We start from the raw sequence: 18051 nt of genomic DNA on the forward strand, positions 1-18051 counted from the left end.
AAATCCAGTTTCTCTGTATCTCTTCTGCACCTGAAGTGCCCACTCTCTCCTACTCGCTCATGGCTCATACCTGTTTTGTCCAGCCAGGTGTTTCTTGAACACAGCCAGGCTGCAGGGAGGGGTTTCAGGGCAGGGCAAGAGCTGCAGCATCTCACGGTGAGCAGGGCTGGCCACCAACTCATGCCCAACTCTGGGAGAGCATCACTGTGGGTCAGAAACTGACCCTCTGAGGGCACAGATGACTGCTCCTGGATCACTCAGGGGCCCCAGAACTTAGATTTGTACTGTGACCTCTACAGCTGGCTCTAAAGGACAGAAAATCAGCAAGGAGACATCTGGACCCCGGTAATCACAGTCAGGATGGTTAAGTACAAAGGGGGTGGGGTGGGGCAGTGAGGACGGGGTGGGCGCTGCTTGCCTCTTCTGTTTAACACCCAACCACCCCCACCCACTTCCCCTGAATTCTCCTCCTCAGTATCCTACCCGCGTATTGGGCTTTCTTGGCCCAGACACAACAGAAGTGATCATTAAGTTACTCAGTATTCAGTGGAATAGTCACGAACTGACTTCAAGTGTAAAAAGAAATAAAATTGAAAATAAAATCCACTCAGACTATTAACGTTTTGGATGAGGTTAGTGTCATAGAAGATCCTTGGGCTCCTGGTAAAGGTCCCCCTGAAACTCTGGCTCTGGAAGGAGGGAGAAGAAGATAACCTTTGGTGAATGTGACCTAAGCCTGGTTTGTGTTTGACCAGCTCATTGATTTGATTATTGGACTTCTTCACATTTTCTGAGCCCTGTTCTGCATCTGTTCAAGGTCCTCACAGGGCTCACAAGCTGGAGAGCTCATCGAAGTGTGCTTAAAGACTCGAGGGGTCCTGGGTGAGGCAGGAAACGGTGCGGGTGGAGCATGGGATCAAGAAAGGCGTCGTGGACCCGGTGAGATCTGAGCTCCAAGGGCGAGTTCGGCAGGGCCTGGCTATGAGCAGGACTCAAATACACGATGAATGACTAAATGAATGAAAATGGAAATCTTCCCAAAAAAGAGCAAGACTGTCAGCTCTTCTGTAACTGAGTCCAAGCTTGTTCTGCTCACCTCACGACACGCCAATAAATTGAGAGATGAGTTCTTGGGGCAAGGAATGGTGACTTTATTCAGAAACCCAGGACTCTTATCCCAGGACCCATCTTGCCTGAGTTAGAATTCAGGCTTCCTTTATATTAATTCTCAAAGGTGGTGGGGTAGGAAAGTCAAATATTTCCTCATTCTGATCAGGCTCCAGAGGGGATGTGTTAATGTCTGCCTCCCTGCCATGATTCACAGTTGAGTCTGGGCAGGAAGTTTCCTATGAGATAAACAAAGTTATTATTTTAGCTTGGTGCTCATTACCTGGGATGCAGGGCTCCCAGAGATGGGACTTTATGTACAAGCTTATAGGCAACATTCCTTTAGTGGTTAACTTGTAATAGGTAGAATACAAAGGATCCTTCTCTATGGACGGTTTCAGGCCAAAGCTTGGAACTGCAGGGCACCCGGGGACAATGGGAGAGGCCCTGCACGGTGCCCACTCCAGCCCTCACAGCTGTCTTGCTGACTAAGCAGCCTGGGTCTTGACTCCTGGGGGGCACCTGTTTGCCCTCTTCTCTCAGACAGTGCTGGTTGTAAGGTATAGATTGGGCTGAGGCAGAAAAGGAGAGACGACCTCAATGGAAGTAGGTGACCTTTATTCAGGCAAGGAGGGGCAGCAGTCGGCCTAATGACCAGGCTGAGCCTGAGAGGGATCAGGGAGGCTTCATATTTAAAGGGAGGTTTGTGGAAGCGATAAGGGAAACGTTTGTCAGGCGGGATGTTTGGGGTATTTTTTAGTTGAGATGGCATTTGTAGCTGGGCAGGGGGTGCTAAATCCTCTGGACAAGGGGTGATAAGTCCCAGGTAGATGCAGCCAGCCTGGAGCATCAGGGTGGGACCTGAAGTTTGGTTTTGTTTTCCCCGAAGTTAGAAGATTCAGCAAGGGCCTTTGAGACTGCTGTTTCCTTTTCTAGGCCCAAAGCCTCTCTCACTCCTCAGAAGCAGCACTCACCTGTGCCCCTCCCAAATCAGGCCCAAGCAAACCAGCTGCCCTCACCTGAAAGGGTGTCAGTCTCTCAATCATGTCCCTGTGACCCCATGGAGTGTAGCCCACCAGGCTCCTTTGTCCATGGGATTTTCTAGGTAAGAACACTGGAGTGGGTTGTCATTTCCTTCTCCAGGGGATCTTATGGACTCAGAGATCAAACCCAGGTCTCCTACATTACAGGTGTATTCTTTACCATCTGAGCCACCAGGGACATGCATAAGAAACTGCTACCTCCCAAAACTGGGGTCAGAAGGCTGGGCATGTGGTTCAGGCTCTACAAGGCATTTCACATCCTCCTAGTATCTCCTCTTGTCTCCCTAAGAAGCTCTTACATCTCTGGACACCTCTAACCAATACCCTCTTTTGGTGGGAGCTAGTGCTCAGCGGTTAATATTTTCAGCCCAGAGAGACACAGCCTGTGCTTTAGACCATGGCAAACCCTCCCAGCTAGCCCAAGTCCATCCAAATCTCTCCTGTTCCTCAGATCCCATGGCCAACAGACAGTCCCTGAGTCTGTTCAGCAGACAAGCTCGCACAGTGTCCAGTGCTGAGGCTTCTCCCGCTCTCGTGTCCCCTCAGCCCTGCACGATGAGCCCGCACTCCTGGGAATGGAGGGTTACCTGTGCGCTTCTTCTGGGGCTGCTGCTGGGTCTTCTTCCTCCTTCAGCCAGAGCAGGAAGCTGGCTCATGCAGGCCTATGAATAGGGGGAGGAGGGGATGAGTGGTCAGTCTGTCCGGCTCCTGCGGGCCCCAGCCCTGCTGGAGGAGGCGCTGGGGGCTGAGAGAGTGGTCAGGACTCAGGGCGCATTCGGGGGAGGCTGAACCTACTGGGGGACGGTGACAATGTTGATGGTGACAAGCTGCTTCCATCTCTGTATGAGCTGGTCCAGTTCAGCAATTCTCCCAAAACTAACACCCGTATATCAACACTCTTCCTCTGGCAACAGGGGGTGGGCTGACTGTTTTCCAGGAAACTCCTCCCTAACCTCTGGGAAACTTTCTGACAGAGTCTCTGATGATGCAACAAATGTCCGCTTTGGTTCGGAATCAACAAGGACTCCCTGCTTGGCACATGGATGTCAATGCTATGTAGCAGCCTCAAAGGGAGGGGAGTTTGGGGGAGAAAGGACGCATGTGTGTGTTTGGCTGAACTGTTCCCCTTGGTGTCACTTGAGACTGTCACAACACTGTTTGGTAACGGGCTACACCCCAAATACAAAGTAAAAGTTAAAAAAGACAACAACATGTGACCAAACACCAAAAGAAGACATTGGTGATTTGAACGTTGGCTTCAAAGTGCATTTTGGTAATACAGAAAACTACAGTATTTTAAAATCATGGTGTATGATTTAGAATCTATGATATTTAGGTGACTGATCAATTGTTTAATACAGGCACTGATAAAATACAAGCTAAAGGCTCACCAGATTTAATATCATAAATTTCACCCTACAGTCTAAAGCCAGGGCACATATGTCTATTTATCTGTCTCCCTGCCTCCAACTCCCTCTCTCTAGTTTTAAGATTTGTGTCACCAGTGAGCTCGCTCCAGCTCTCCTGCAACACACACCCTTCATTCTGTGGGAGAAGTGATAACACTCGTTTACACTAGTGTAAGTGAGGAGGTGATGCACGGTGACAGAAGGAAGGAGACTGGCGGGGGGCTCGGCCCGGCCTCGGCCTGGGGGCTTTGCCTGGACCCTGGCTCCCTCTCTCACTGCTGACCATAACAGGGGCCTGGAGAAGCCTGTGAGGGGCCCTGGCCAAGAACCTTCATGCACGTCTCGCCATTTACATCGTGAGCATGGAGTTTGCGCAAAGATCTTCAAATTTCTGTTTTTTTTCTGACTTCTTCAGTCTTCATTAGTCTTCTCACTAGGGGTGTGGTTAAGTAAATCAGCCTGTATATTATTAATATTAACATATATTATTGATATATAAATATTATATTAAAATAATAATAGTGCATAACATTTAACATTTATTTACATAATATCTGCATATATTTATGTAGCATTATGTTATAATAAATTAAATTAATAAATATAAATAAACTAGCATAGCGATATGAGTATATATTACTCCTCAGAGGCAGACTTTTGCCTTTTATGCCATCAACTCTGCCTGCTGACCATATTTTGTTTGCCAGAAAAAAATGAAGACTGAGGCCAGAGTGAAAAGTGAGGGGAAGGCAGGTAGAGAAGACCCAACCTGAAATTACAGGGGAGGCACAATTGAATCACTCAAGTGCAACAAGAAGTGTGTTCCCCAGACCAGCCTGAAGCTCACAGTCTTAGTGAGGGGAGCGGATGCGACCCCCCCACCCGGCCCATAGGCACCTTCTGGGGTGGGGTGAGCGGGAGGAGCCTCCTCCGGGTGTCTCTCCTCCGGCTCCTACCCAGGACCCACTCCTCCTCCCCAGACTCTGCTGAGACCTTTGTGCTTTGCCACCAGGAGGCCCGTTTCCTGCCCTCCACTGTTCCCCGCCTACTGTCTCTCTTTCCTGGATTCTCTCGGCTGCTACCGGCCAGGCTGGAGACACAGGCATCACAAGACCTTCCCCGCAGCCCGTGAGCTGTCCTCTCCCTGCCCTCCTCCTTTAGCGCTGGGTTAATGGGGTGCCTGGTGTTCATTACTGAGACTTTCCTTGCTCACAGTTTCCTCCATTCCTGATGGTGGGATGTGCAGGGCAACTAAAGACATTTCTAAATTTCCCTCAATGTGGATGCTAGATGAACCTAGTTTGCTTATAGCAGAATCATGTCGTTCTAAAGAAAGATTTTTATATTCCTATTTAAAACCATTGGAAAACCCCCAAACAGGAAATGGTGACACCTCAAAGTCATACTGTTACATGACAAAAGCAAGTTGTAAAACAACACACATTGTTTGTCTAACTGAACTAAAAATGAACCTATATTATCTGCGTAAATAAATATATATTTGAAAATGTTTTTTAAAAAGCTGGAGGAATATATACAAATGAACCACAGATACTTTGATAAGGATGAAAGAGAAATTCTACTTTCACTCTAAACTATCCAGTTTTTTGGTGTACTTTTAACTCAGGAGGAACTTGAACAAGAGTGTATATTGTTTGCATTTAAATAAACACTACCTATGATTGTACAGAACCAGCTTATCATAAAAGCTGAAGCAATGTATTTCAGAGTCAAACAAATGATAAGCTGCGTAGAAGAGAGTGAATACCTGCTGAAGGGCTAGAGACAGAAAGAGCACACGAGCAGCACAAACAGTGAGACGCCGGCTGCAGGCTGCTGTGCCTCCAGTCACGGGCCACTCCCTGAACACCGGCTGGGTTTAAGGCAGCCTGGAGGTCAGTCACCTGTCCAAGGCAAGTCTGAAGTTATGCCAGGCCCATAGTAAAGACATGTTTTATTTAGTAGCTCTCAGAGGTAGAAAATGTACACTGTATTCTCTAAACTTATTTTGTCCTGTTCTATAATGGATTGTTCCATTAAAAACAAAACACTCAAACCAACATTAAAAACCACCCTTTTGGTGTACCTGAAAGCTTTTGCCATTTTAGAGCTTTCTCTTTTTCTGTCATCTCTTAAACACATGTAAAATAAATACAGTCAAGTCCCCAGCAGGAGGGGCCACTCAGGGAGCTCTGGGCCTCAGTTGTTACTAGGAATAAAAGTGGCAAAGAGCATTTTTGCTCCAGAACTCTAAAGGCATTTTGGTGTTGGATAATCGGGACCTGTGGAAAGCATATGATAGCCTGGTACTGTTTCTTACATCTGCCACAGCTCAGTGATTTTCAATATCTTACTTTCTGTAACAAAAAATTTAGAATGCTCAGGACAGAGCATAAATATAACTACATAACTCGTTATAAATAGCATATAAGTAGAAAGTATAGTTAGATGTGAGTCTACTACTACTAAGTTGCTTCAGTCGTGTCCGACTCTGTGCGACCCCATAGACAGCAGCCCACCAGGCTCTCCTGTCCCTGGGATTCTCCAGGCAAGAACACTGGAGTGGGTTGCCATTTCCTTCTCCAATGCATGAAAGTGAAAAGTGAAAGAGAAGTCGCTCAGTCGTGCCCAACTCTTAGCGACCCCATGGACTGCAGCCTTCCAGGGTCCTCCATCCATGGGATTTTCCAGGCAAGAGTCTGCTAACTGCTAAGTCACTTCAGTCGTGTCCGACTCTGTGCGACCCCATAGACGGCAGCCCACCAGGCTCCCCCATCCCTGGGATTCTCCAGGCAGGAACACTGGAGTGGGTTGCCATTTCCTTCTCCAATGCATGAAAGTGAAAAGTCAAAGTGAAGTCGCTCAGTCGTGTCCGACTCTTAGCGACCCCATGGACTGCAGCCTACCAGGCTCCTCCGTCCATGGGATTTTCCAGGCAAGAGTACTGGAGTGGGTGCCATTGCCTTCTCTGAGGCAAGAGTCTAACTTACCTTAATATCCTAGTTCCTGTGGCCCTCAGTCCATAGGCTCAGACTACATTCCTCGGGCACCTCTACAGATTGGACAGTAGGTGGCGCTTTCAGCCTGTTTAAAACACAATTCACGGGCTTTGGCTTGTTTACTTACTTTTCAACTGTTTTACCACCATTGCACAGAAAACAGAGTAATTTGGTACATAAGTGTATGAAGTCCAGATCAATGTCATGGGAGCAATTTCAGAAGAACACAAAGCCATATAACTCGATCTCCAGGAAGCATTTACAAATATCCACAGAAAAAACCTCTCCATAGATCCAAACTGAAAAAAGAAAGTGAGAGTCACTCAATCCTGTCCGACTCTCCTCTGCCCATGGAATTCTCCAGGCAAGAACACTGGAGTGAGTTGCCATTCTCTTCTCTAGGGAACCGTCCCAACCCAAATTATCCAGTAATAAAACGCTTTAGGGTTTGTGTCACAAATGCTCTTTGCTACTTTGATTCCTGGTAATGACAGAATCTCAGGCCGACCTGGGACCCGCCCTAAAGTAGTTTGTGTCCTGTGACCCTGGTCAGACACATAGACTTTAGCTCGGTTTTCTTTTCTGGAAACAATTTGACCTAGCTGCTCACAAGCGAAAAGCAAACTACTAGACCTTAAAATGTTCCAGTGGAGTACAGTCAAGTGCTCTTGATTCTAGGAACTTCAAAGGATGTTTTTAAGCCTTGTCAGCCACCAGCTTCTCTTGATTCTGAAAGCTGGGTTTACTAGGGACCGGCAGCAGTGGAAGTGTGATGAAATCACTGCAGCGGTGGTGTGCTTCAAAGCACAGGATCTGTACAGACCAGGAACAAAGATAAAATATTCTGAAGGGGTGAATCCAGGGCATTTACTCTTATCTGAACAAAAGCTTGTGCACAGATGCGTTTTATGCATCACTTCAGGGAGGCCACAGGCTCCCTGGGCTCTCCAAATCCCTCAGGTTAAGAGCTCCTGGCCCGGGAGTGAAAGAAAGCAAAGGCAGCCCTTCCATCTTCCCCATTCCGACGTCTGGTCCCATCACGTTCCAACCTCTGGTTCCACGAGAGGGACGGTGGACCCTCAGCGCGCTTTCCCAGCCGCAGGGCTGCCAGAGGAGTTACAGGAGCAGACCTGCCCAATGGCGCCGCTGCTTGCTGCCTGCTGCCTGGCGCTGTGATAGGCCCCAAGGAGATCTAGGAAAAGCAAAGGGGAGTCTAACTGAGCAGAGCAGCCCCGAAGCACAGGGAGTTAAAGAAACAGGAAGCACGAGTCAGGTCAAGGAAGGACCCCTTTCTGACGGCTGTGCCGATAACGGGTGTGGCTGAAGCATCACTCCAAGCACATGGGGCTGTGCGTCTGCAGGCACTTCCGGTTTGCCTCACCGTGAGCGGCCGCTGCTGGTCAGAAGGCAGATCTTTTCTACCATCAATAAACTGTATTTTCCCTGCTGTCAGCCCTGTAATCTGGCACTATATGCGCCTTGCTCCATTGGCTGCTAACACTTCTGTAAAAAGAGATCTAACTATCAACAGTTCAAAATTCCGGGGGTCTGTGGAGTCCCGCCACCAATTCATGCCCCAGAGTTGTGTTTGAATCAGGTAAAAACGCTCATTACAGGATTAGGATTGAAGATACTAAAGTGAGAACCTGAATGAATTTAGAACTTTTGGAATGTCTGATTTTAAAAGTATTTGTTTATCTTTAAAGTCCAATAAGAAAATTTTACTCTTGCTCATCTTGTCTGAGGAATAAACATGGAAAGATAGTTACTGAAAAAAAGCTACAAAACTTGAGGCTTTGAAGAAGGGAATTAAAAGAGAATGGGTCTCATGAAGAGTAACTCCTTTCAGATGGAGAAGTTGAGAGGAGAAAGAAATTGATTTAAGAAAAGATCTTACTATTAGAGCTGAGGCCATCTGCTATTTAGTCAAATTTACTTTTCTGCACGCAGGGTCACCTTATACAGACTCGTACAGACACACAATACAGCTACCATCTCCACTGATACGCAGAGGGGTGCCCTGGCCGCAGCTTCCAACCGCCTTGTGGGCACTCAGGATGCTCAGGACTCTGTCCTGTGTGTCCCTGGGAAGTGACTTCCAGGAGGTCCATCCACTGAGCCGAGTTCCACTGTTTTCAAGCAGCCCTTTAAATCCCTGAGGCCAGTACTGCTTTCTCTCACCACATAAAATGTCCCCCGCCCCCCCCAACCCCGTGTCACTGCTCCTCATCAACATAGCTGCTGGTTTTATAATCAGTTTTAAGATGTGGTCACCTGATTCTATTATTTTTTATTATGCTGAAGTCAGTCAAGTGTTTTATATCTTACTAGCATATTAAAATGTCAGATTCAGAGAAATAATTCAAGTATGAAGTCAATTGATTATCCTCCTATCCATATGAAGTATATAAATATAATCTCTGGGAGTTGGTGAAGGACAGGGAAGCCTGGTGTGCTGCATTCCATGGGGTCGCAAAGAGTTGGACATGACTGAGTGACTGAACAACGATAAAATATTATCTCAATTGATAATGAATGTACAGTGCATAGGGGAAAGTGGGAGAAAAGTATTTTAAAAATTGGATCAAGCTTAACTAATAAAATTAGCAATTGCAAATGTTGTTTGAGGGAAGAACATAATGAATTATGAATTAGGAAATTTTCCTCTTATGTGAAAGGAAAACAGCAAAAGTCACAGAACATCCTCATGAGTAGACATATTTATTTATTTAGAAACTGCTTATTTTCTGTCAACCAATTTCCATTTTAAGAGTTTGTGGAGTTTCCATAATGGCTCGTGGTAAAGAATCCTGCCAATGCAGGAGACATGAGTGCAATCCCTGGCCCAGGAAGATCCCACGTGCCTTCAGAGGAACTAAGTCTGTGAAGCACAACCATCAAGCCTGTGCTCCACAGCCTGGGGCCACAGCTCCTGAGCCCAAGCTCTGCCACCACTGAAGTCTGGGGGCCCTAGGGCCTATGGTCCATAACAAGAGAAGCCGCTGCAATGAGAAGGCCAGGCACCACAACCAGAGTGCGCCCCGCTCACCGCAACCAGAGCAAACCTGTGCAGCAGCAAGGACCCAGCACAGCCCCCACCCAAGAAAACAGCCTGTGTAAGAACAGCGCGCACGGGCAGAACTTCCCGGGTGAGCATCCGCCAAGTCAGACCCACCGACTGAGCTCCCTGGTTGCCGGGAATGGGTCATCTCCGGAGTGCAGAGGAGAGTCCGTGTCACACAGACCGATGGTAAGAAGTTCACATACATGCCTCTGGAAGAGGCTGGTGGTCAGCCCTGGGCTCATAACCACCAGGAGTCTTGGCTCCTGGAAGCTGCCTGGGTCTGGTTAGTGGAGGCTCCAGGAGCGAAGCGGCCGACCAGAGGAGCGGCGGCAGCAAACTGCAGCTCAGCTCGCTGGCCAGGGTTCCTGGAGGACGCAGCAGGGACAGCAGCTGGGTTTTCAGTGGCAACGATGGCATGAGCTGCCTACAGAAGCTTCTCCCAGGTTCTCTTCGGATTCCTAATGTAGACGGTGTCACTTTTACTTCTGTAGATGTACTGCTCCGTTGGGAAGTAAAGGTTGGTGCTACCTAAGTGGGCCCCTGCTGCAAGGAACGTGATGACGTCGTCCTTCATTTGCCGGACAGCAAGGACCCAGGATAGTGTAAAAGATTCACTTCAAGTTATGACAAGAATCCTGACAGTGCCGTATGGACCACAGTCTGAGTAGTGTGGGAAAAGCCTGAGAAGACGTTTTAGAGAAGCCAGATAATCTTTCTGATAAAACAAACTTGACTTTCATTCAGTTTGTAGAAATAACGCTGTGAGTTTTATTCTTTAGAGGTTTAATTTTTTTTGTAATGTCTTGGCATTTCTGAGAAACTTATAATACATGTACAAGGTTCAAGAGCCTAAAAATATAAAATACTTTATATTACATTGTTCTTCCTACCCCCTGCTGCTTCCACAGTCAGCCACGTGTTTTGTTTCTCAGGAATAGCTTCCAGAGGTTTATTTATTTTTTCTAAGTATTTATTTGCTGTGCCTGCGGGACCTTTTCCATGGGAACTCTTAGCTGTGGCATGTGGGTTCTAGTTTCCTGACAAGGGATTGAACTCAGGCCCTGACAATGAGAGTGCAGAGTCTTAGCCCCTGGATCAGGAGAGACGTCCCAGAGTGTCATTTTATGGACACAAGCAACTACGAATATCTATTTCTTCTTCACTCCACATGTGGTGCTAGTGGTAAAGAACCCACCTCCCTGTGCAGGAGACATAAGGGACTCAGATTCAATCCCTGGGTCTGGAAGATCCTCTGGAGCAGGAAATGGCAACCCACTCTAGTATCCCTGCCTGGAGCATCGCCATGGGCAGAGGAGCCCGGTGGGCTACAGTCCATAGTGTCACAAAGTGTCGGACATGACTGAGTGTGAGCACAGCCACATTTAAAACCATAAATGGTCGCACACTGTGCACAATGTTTTATGTATCTTGCTTATATTCAGCTGACAATATCTTGGGGAATATTCTCTCTTAGGACACTATTTTCCAGAAATCAGTCCAGTGACTAGATGATGTACTATAATACGCTTTACTGGTCCACACTGGAATAAACACTAATATAAAATGACATCTTGACATCACAGAAAACAATGTAATGCATAACCGTAGCCTAATTTATTCCATTGCAGGAAAATGTATCAATTTCTAATGCATATGGAATTTCTACAAATCTAATGCATTTGTAGTCTGAAGTATTTCCAGCTGAAATACAGCATCTGATAGGATGTTGCTGGTAAACTAGCATGTTGCTGGAGTTCCCCACCCCCACCCCCCTGAGAAGCTATGCAATGATCATTTCTCTTTCCTTAAGATTCAACCTCTCCTCTCCCAGATTTCTCCCTGATGTGTTTTTAAAAACATTCTCCAACCTCTTCTGCCCTTGTGACTTCTCTATAATCTGCTCCTCTTCTTAGCACTGTCCTTCATTTGCATGCCCTCATTGCCTGGCCTGGTCTCTACCTGCCATGTCAACATTGCCCATTATTGCTCCACCCACTCCCCTGGAGACGGTATCAATATGGCCAGATAGATGGTTGAGTATAGAAAAATGGTTCATGGATGATATTGAATCACTGAGCCTGGATGAGAAAGAGACATCCACAGGGGAGTCTAAGGTAGCTGGGGAAGAAGGAGAATTTAGCTTTTATCTGTGGTCTTCATTCATGGGAAGATGCTACAGGGCCCACCAGGGAAGAAGAAGTCAGAGTCAGAGGTAAATACTTGGGAGGTGGTGTCCAGAAATTCCAGCAGGAACTCTGGAGAGAAGAGTGAGGGAGAGCGCCTGCTGTGAAGCTGCTGTGAGTGTTGGGCAGGGACACACACGGGGCAGCAGAGAAAGAAGCAGGAAGGTAATAACAGGCTTCCCAAAGGAGGGGAGGGTGTCACGGTAATAGTGATGTGCACATAGTTACACATGTCACGGAGAGACGAGGGAGGATGGAAAAGAGCCAGTGAGAGGGAAGGGTGGATGCAATTAATACATCCTGTACGCTGTTACATGAGAGGCCAAGAGCAGAGGTGGAGAGAGAGGCTGAGCCAGAGCACAGGACACAATGAAGGAGACATCAGTTCAGTTCAGTCGCTCAGTCGTGTCCGACTCTTTGCAACCCCATGAATCGCAGCACGCCAGGCCTCCCTGTCCATCACCAACTCCCGGAGTTCACTCAGACTCATGTCCATTGAGTCAGTGATGCCATCTAGCCATCTCATCCTCTGTCGTCCCCTTCTCCTTCTGCCCCCAGTCCCTCCAATAGACTCAAATCACACAAAGGAACTTTTTCCTGTCACAATGCAATGAAACAAAAATTAATAGTAGAAGGAAAAGTGGGAAAACCCACAAGTATGTGAAGATTAAACACACTCTGAAATAACTAGCAGGCTAAAATAATAATAAAAAGGAACTTAGAAAATACCTGGAGACAAATCAAAATATAAATGGAACATACCAAAATGTATTGGATTCTGCAAAAACATCACCAACAATGAAATGTAAAGCTGTGAATGCATACATCAAAAAGAAAGGTCAAATAAGCGACCTATCTTTACACCTGGGCAGAAAAGGGAGAGCAAACCAAACTCAAAGGTAGAAAAAGGAATGAAAATAGTAAAGATTGGCTCTCAGATAAATATACAGAAGAGGAAAACCAAAGAAATCAATTTTAAACAAAAGTTATTTCCAACAGGTCAACAAAAGTAGCAAATCTTTAGCTATATTGACTAAGAAAAAAGACAACTAAAATCAGTAACAAAGAGGAAACGTAACTGCTGATATCAGAAAATAGCACAGCAAGGGAGAACTCTGAGCAGCTGAGCGCTGTGAGATGGGATACCCTGGTGAAATTCTGTTATTCAAGCCTCAGTCTGTGATAGTCTATTCTGGCAACCCTAGCAAACTAGCACAGCTTTATCCTCTTTCTTGCAAATAAAAGTTATGAAAATAGTGCCCAAACCCACAAAGTATATAAAATATCCAAAAGGACGAAAAAAGAAAAGGACAAACTACCTAGGGTGTTGAGAAAAATCTTTTTCTTTGTTTCTTACCAAAGTTAAAACAAAAACGTCAAAACAACCAGAAAAGACTCATGAATAGACATTTTAGAGAAGCCAAACAACAACCATGGTAAAACAACCAGAAAGTCATTCAGTTGATAAAAACAGTAAAATAATATAGTAAAATAAAAACAGTAAAATGAATTTTATTCTTTGGAGGTTTTAAAAAAAGTCAATTTATTGAAAATTCCAAAGAGGTTATAATACAGGCACATGATTCAAGATACTGAAAATACACTTTGCCTTAATCTGTGCCTCCTGTCATTTAGCCTGTGTGTCCAGGGCCATCTGGCCTCCACAGGTAGTATTTTGTTTCTTATGGATCCTGCTAGAGTTCCTTGTAAGCAAACATGAAAATATATTTCTCCTTCATGCCCTAATTCAAAACATAAATAGTGGCATATTAAGCATGGTGTTTTGTTACATGTTGCTTTTATTCATTTGACAATGCCTTGGAAGTTGTCCTCTATCAGGACATAATTTCCTGCAGAGCAGTGCACTGAGTGGATGATGTAGTAGTATAATCCTTCTTGCCCATCCACATTGGGAGGAACACTGATATGCAACACTCTGTTTATATTACGAGCAATGCTGCAATGGAGAACTGTGACCTGTGCTCTTCTGCTGCGAGCAAGTGGAAGATATATTTCCAAAGGATTTGTAACCTGGAGTACTTGTAACTGAGACAGCATTTGATAAGATGCTATCAGTAAGATCCTTCTGAGCCAGCAATGAGCCTTTGTCCTTAAACTGCAACTTCTCTATCACACAACTCCCCCACCTGTGTTTAAAACTGCTTTCCAATGCTTTCTAACCTTCAGAAACCCTCTACAGTCTTTCCTATAATCAGCACTGCCCTTTATTCTCAGTGCAGTTACAACCTCACCAGGTACGTACCTGTTGTCTCCACTCTTCTCTGGGTCCATCACTGCTCAACTCACTCCTTTAGACCTGAAGCCAACATGGCCAGATAACTCCTTGAGTGTAGAGAAATGGGTCATGGATGATCTGAACCAGGGAGCCTGGTGCCCAGGAGAGAGGGAGGGTCCGTAAGGGGTGTAACTGGGGAGAAGCAAAGGTATATTTGGTTTCATCCATGGTAATTTTTCAGGTGAAGATTCTACAGAGCCCAGACATGGGAGCAGGAGTCTTGGTTAAACACTTTGTACTTGGGAATCTGTACCCAAATAGCACAACTAAAATAGGAGGCGGGGACTCCAAAGGGAACAGCATGTGAGTGAGTCTGCTGTGAACCTGCTGTGAGTGCCAGGGAGAGATACACACGGGGACAGGATACAGCAGAGAGGCAGGAAGGCAACAGCAGGCATTCCAAAAGGAAGGAGAGAGCGTCATGGCAATAAGGGCGTGTCACAGAAGCATGTGCCACAGAAGGGTGGTGGTAAATGGAAAAGGGATCAGAAGTCATGCATAAGTCCTGGCAAGTTGCTTCATGAGAGGCTAAGGGCAGAATCAGACCATAGGATACAATGAAAAACAGATAAAATCAGTAGGTAAAACCCATTCATGTTCAAATCGAGATTTTGTTAAAATGTTCTTTTAAGGAACATAGAAATGCAATCTCAGATGGGAGGACGTTGAAGTTCAGGTGATGGCTGACAGAATGACTCCCTGCCTAAAAGAGATACCATCAGCAACAGTTCTGTGCAGAGTCGGGCAGAGAGCCCATGACACCGGCGGACAGATGTGCTGGGAGACACGTGTGGAAAAGGCTGGTGACCGGAGGTCTTCAGGGAAGAGGGAATTCTTGCAGACTACATGCGCCACTGGGCAGATAACATCAAGGGGGAGCTATTTGGGTCTTAGGAATCACTTAACCTGAAAAAAAAATTACTTAAACTGAATTTTAAATTGGCACCATGTAAAGTGCAATGGCTTCCCTGGTGGTTCGGGTCGTAAAGAATCTGCCTGCAATGCGGGAGGCACGGGTTTGATCCCTGGGTCAGGAAGACCCACTGGAGAACAAAATGGCAACCCACTCCAGTATTCTTGCCTGGAGAATTCCATGCACAGAGGAGCCTGGTGGGCTACAGTCCATGGGAAAGCATGGTAGAAATAAACCCAGCAATGTTAGGAAGTGTGCTGTGTGCTGGGTTTTTCATCAGGACAAAGCCTGCTGGCTTTGGATCAACCCCTTCTGTCTTTGAACTTTTCTTGTATTTTAGTGTCTTTTTTATAATTTAAAAGCCACATTCCTTAAACTTTCCAAGTAGTTTTCCTGGTGCGCTTTCTCCCATGGAAGAAAGATTTCTAGGCATGGGTTCTATGTTTCCTTTCTACATAAACTTCATAAAAAGCCCAACTTTTTTTTTGAGGCAACAGTTCTTCAAACTGTAGAAATAAATTTATTTTGGTCCATACTGGCCAAGACTACAAAAATTGCTCCTCAGTCTCCTGAGTTTAAAATAGGCTCTGTGGTGCCATCAAGGTTCCTGCTGATCTCAGATCCTGTGATCTTGCTGGTGCCTTGACTACTGCATGCACTCTGTCTGACGCCAGGGCCCTGTGCCATCCATCTGTGTGGGCACGTGGCATCAATGTGCTGTATTTATGGAGAAGTATTCAGAGCAGGCTCAAATCCTGGGATCAGGGCCTGGCAGCACTGAGCTAGCACTGACTCCCCCCTCCCCTCCCCCGCCCGTCGTCCGCCCCGCCCCGACCCCTTCCCTTCACCACGTGTGCGTCTTCATGTCAACTCAGCCCCCATGTGTTTCCACCATTCAAGTTGGTGCCCATCTCAGGGCCCTGGTCCCTGCTCTTCCCTCTCCTAGAATGCTGTTGTCCTAGAGCTTAAAGTGGCTGCTCTTTTCTGCTCATCTGGATGGCAGCTCAGATATTAACCTCTCGGATGAGCGTTCTTGGACCAGCCTGTCTAATGCTGGTGCTTCCCCTTTACCATCCCTCGTGATCCTGATGTTTTCCATCAGTGTTGTTGTTTAGTCACTGCCGGGGTCCAGCCCCGGCTGATCCAGGGTATTCGAAGCGGGGACGGCGTCGGCGACCTATTTATTTATAAATATTTATCAAAGATTTAAAGAGTAATAGAATGAAGATAGCTCAGTGAGGAAATTCAGTGGAGAAAAGCGGCTGAAATAAGGATAGCTCAGTAGGAAAATTCAGTGGAGAAAAGAAGCTGAGTGGCTTGGTTTACGCGGAAAATCAATATAACCCGTGACACCAGGTTAGCTCTGACCACGGAGGCCACAGGCGCCCTCTCAAATAGCGGAAGGTGCCCCACCTTAGACACCTTCTCGAGTGGGTCTTAGAAGCCCAGGCAAATAAATGGTCGCAGAGGACATCCGCGCTCCAGATGGACACTCAGCTGGAATTTGGGAGAGAGAGTGACATGGGGAGACCAAGTTTCAGTGAACAAGGCCCGCACTTTATTTTCCAAAGTAGTTTTTATACCTTAAGTTATGCATAGAGGATAATGGGGGAAGGGGTAGAGTCATGCAGCAAGCCAGGCTTTTTTCCTGTAAACTTATCATATGCAAAAGTTCAGGTGATAGACACCATCTTCTGGCCAGGAGGCCTGTTAACATTTTAAGAAAGTTATCTTTCTCTAAAGGTGATTATTCCAAAGTCAGGCGCCAGCCTTCCAAAAAGCATTGGACAAAGCTGCATTTTACATTTCTATACACCCATTATATCAATCAATACACTGCCAAGGACACAGTAGGTAAGGAGTATGGAGACTTAGCAGCAAACATTGGCCCAACAAGTGAAAAACCCTTCACCAATACAATTTCTAATCAATCTTTTAACTACTCAAAGGAATCTGTGTTTAGGCAGTTTAGAACATCTCCTGCCTCTCACAGTTGGGAGGCTCTGAACAATCACATGTGGCCGGAAAAACCCATTCAGGCAGGCTAGAGGATTTCCAAAGAAGTTTGTAGGTTGAAACACTGTCACATCCAAGAATTATTAACTGGAGCTGTAAGCTAACTCTTTTTTCAGAGAGAGGTAGTGGGAGACAGCCCCCCGTAAAGTCAGAGGTGTAGGTGAAAGCACAAAGCAGAAAGTAGGCAGACTCTGGTTTTGGGGGTAGATGCTCGAGAATTTCCAGGGGGACTCCTGAGGCTCGATCCCGCCTTTGCGTATGCCGAGCCTCCTTCCTCATGACCTTTGTCATGGGCGGAGTGCCTCACGCTGGCTCCCAGCAGTGATAGAATTCCAGTTGAGCTATTCCAGATCCTGAAAGATGATGCTGTGGAAAGTGCTGCACTCAATATGCAATATGCACTCAATATGCAATATGCCGGCTCCCGGCAAGTCACTAAGTCATGTCTGACTCCTGCGACCCCAGAGACTGCAGCCTGCCAGGCTCCTCTGTCCATGGGATTTCCCAGGGAGGAATACTGGAGTGGGTTGCTATTTTCTTCTCCAGGGGATTTTCCTGACCCAGAGATTGAACCCACGTCTCCTGCTTGACAGGCGGATTCTTTACCACGGAGTCTCCTGGAAAGCTCAGTTTTTTCTTTATAATGCTAATCAAAACTTTTTCCCCAACTAAAAATTTTATTTATAAGAGTCTGTGTACTCCAGAAAGTCACATGAGGTCAGGGTCCCTATCTGCTCATTTATTAATGTGCCTCCAGTGATTACAATTCTCAGTTGATAAGTATTTATTGAGTAATGAATACAAGAGCTTTAAAGGTCCCTTTAATTCAAATTCATGGATTAGAAATGAGAAGTGAGCTACCAAGTGTCCCACAAGTGGTCACCTCAAGCCAATCCAGAGATAGTGAACTGCACACTTTAGAGCAGAATGAACTGCTAGTGACTGAAAAAGAAGATGGACACTGGGATTCAGGTGAAAAAAATTCTCCACAATGTAAACCGTGGGAAAATTTAGTGTGACT

The 18051-nt window shown here is 46.2% G+C and overlaps 1 long non-coding RNA gene and 1 pseudogene across 2 annotated transcripts; both read right to left on the minus strand.

Annotated features, from left to right (window-relative positions):
* Positions 1-343: 343 nt before the first annotated feature.
* LOC129655804 (uncharacterized) lies at positions 344-5528 on the minus strand. Of its 2 annotated transcripts, XR_008716124.1 has the most exons (4): positions 5328-5528; positions 3913-4018; positions 2738-2812; positions 344-1346 (listed from the first exon to the last, which is right to left on the minus strand). It is a non-coding gene; the product is annotated as an uncharacterized LOC129655804 (long non-coding RNA). The 2 variants fall into 2 exon arrangements; XR_008716123.1 differs by lacking the exons at positions 3913-4018; positions 5328-5528 and adding an exon at positions 2946-3027.
* Positions 5529-9338: 3810 nt separating this feature from the next.
* LOC129655803 (40S ribosomal protein SA-like) lies at positions 9339-10457 on the minus strand (annotated as a pseudogene).
* Between the last annotated feature and the right edge of the window lie 7594 nt (positions 10458-18051).

The sequence above is a fragment of the Bubalus kerabau genome, chromosome 6 (genome assembly GCF_029407905.1).
Source record: "Bubalus kerabau isolate K-KA32 ecotype Philippines breed swamp buffalo chromosome 6, PCC_UOA_SB_1v2, whole genome shotgun sequence".
NCBI lineage: Eukaryota > Metazoa > Chordata > Mammalia > Artiodactyla > Bovidae > Bubalus > Bubalus kerabau.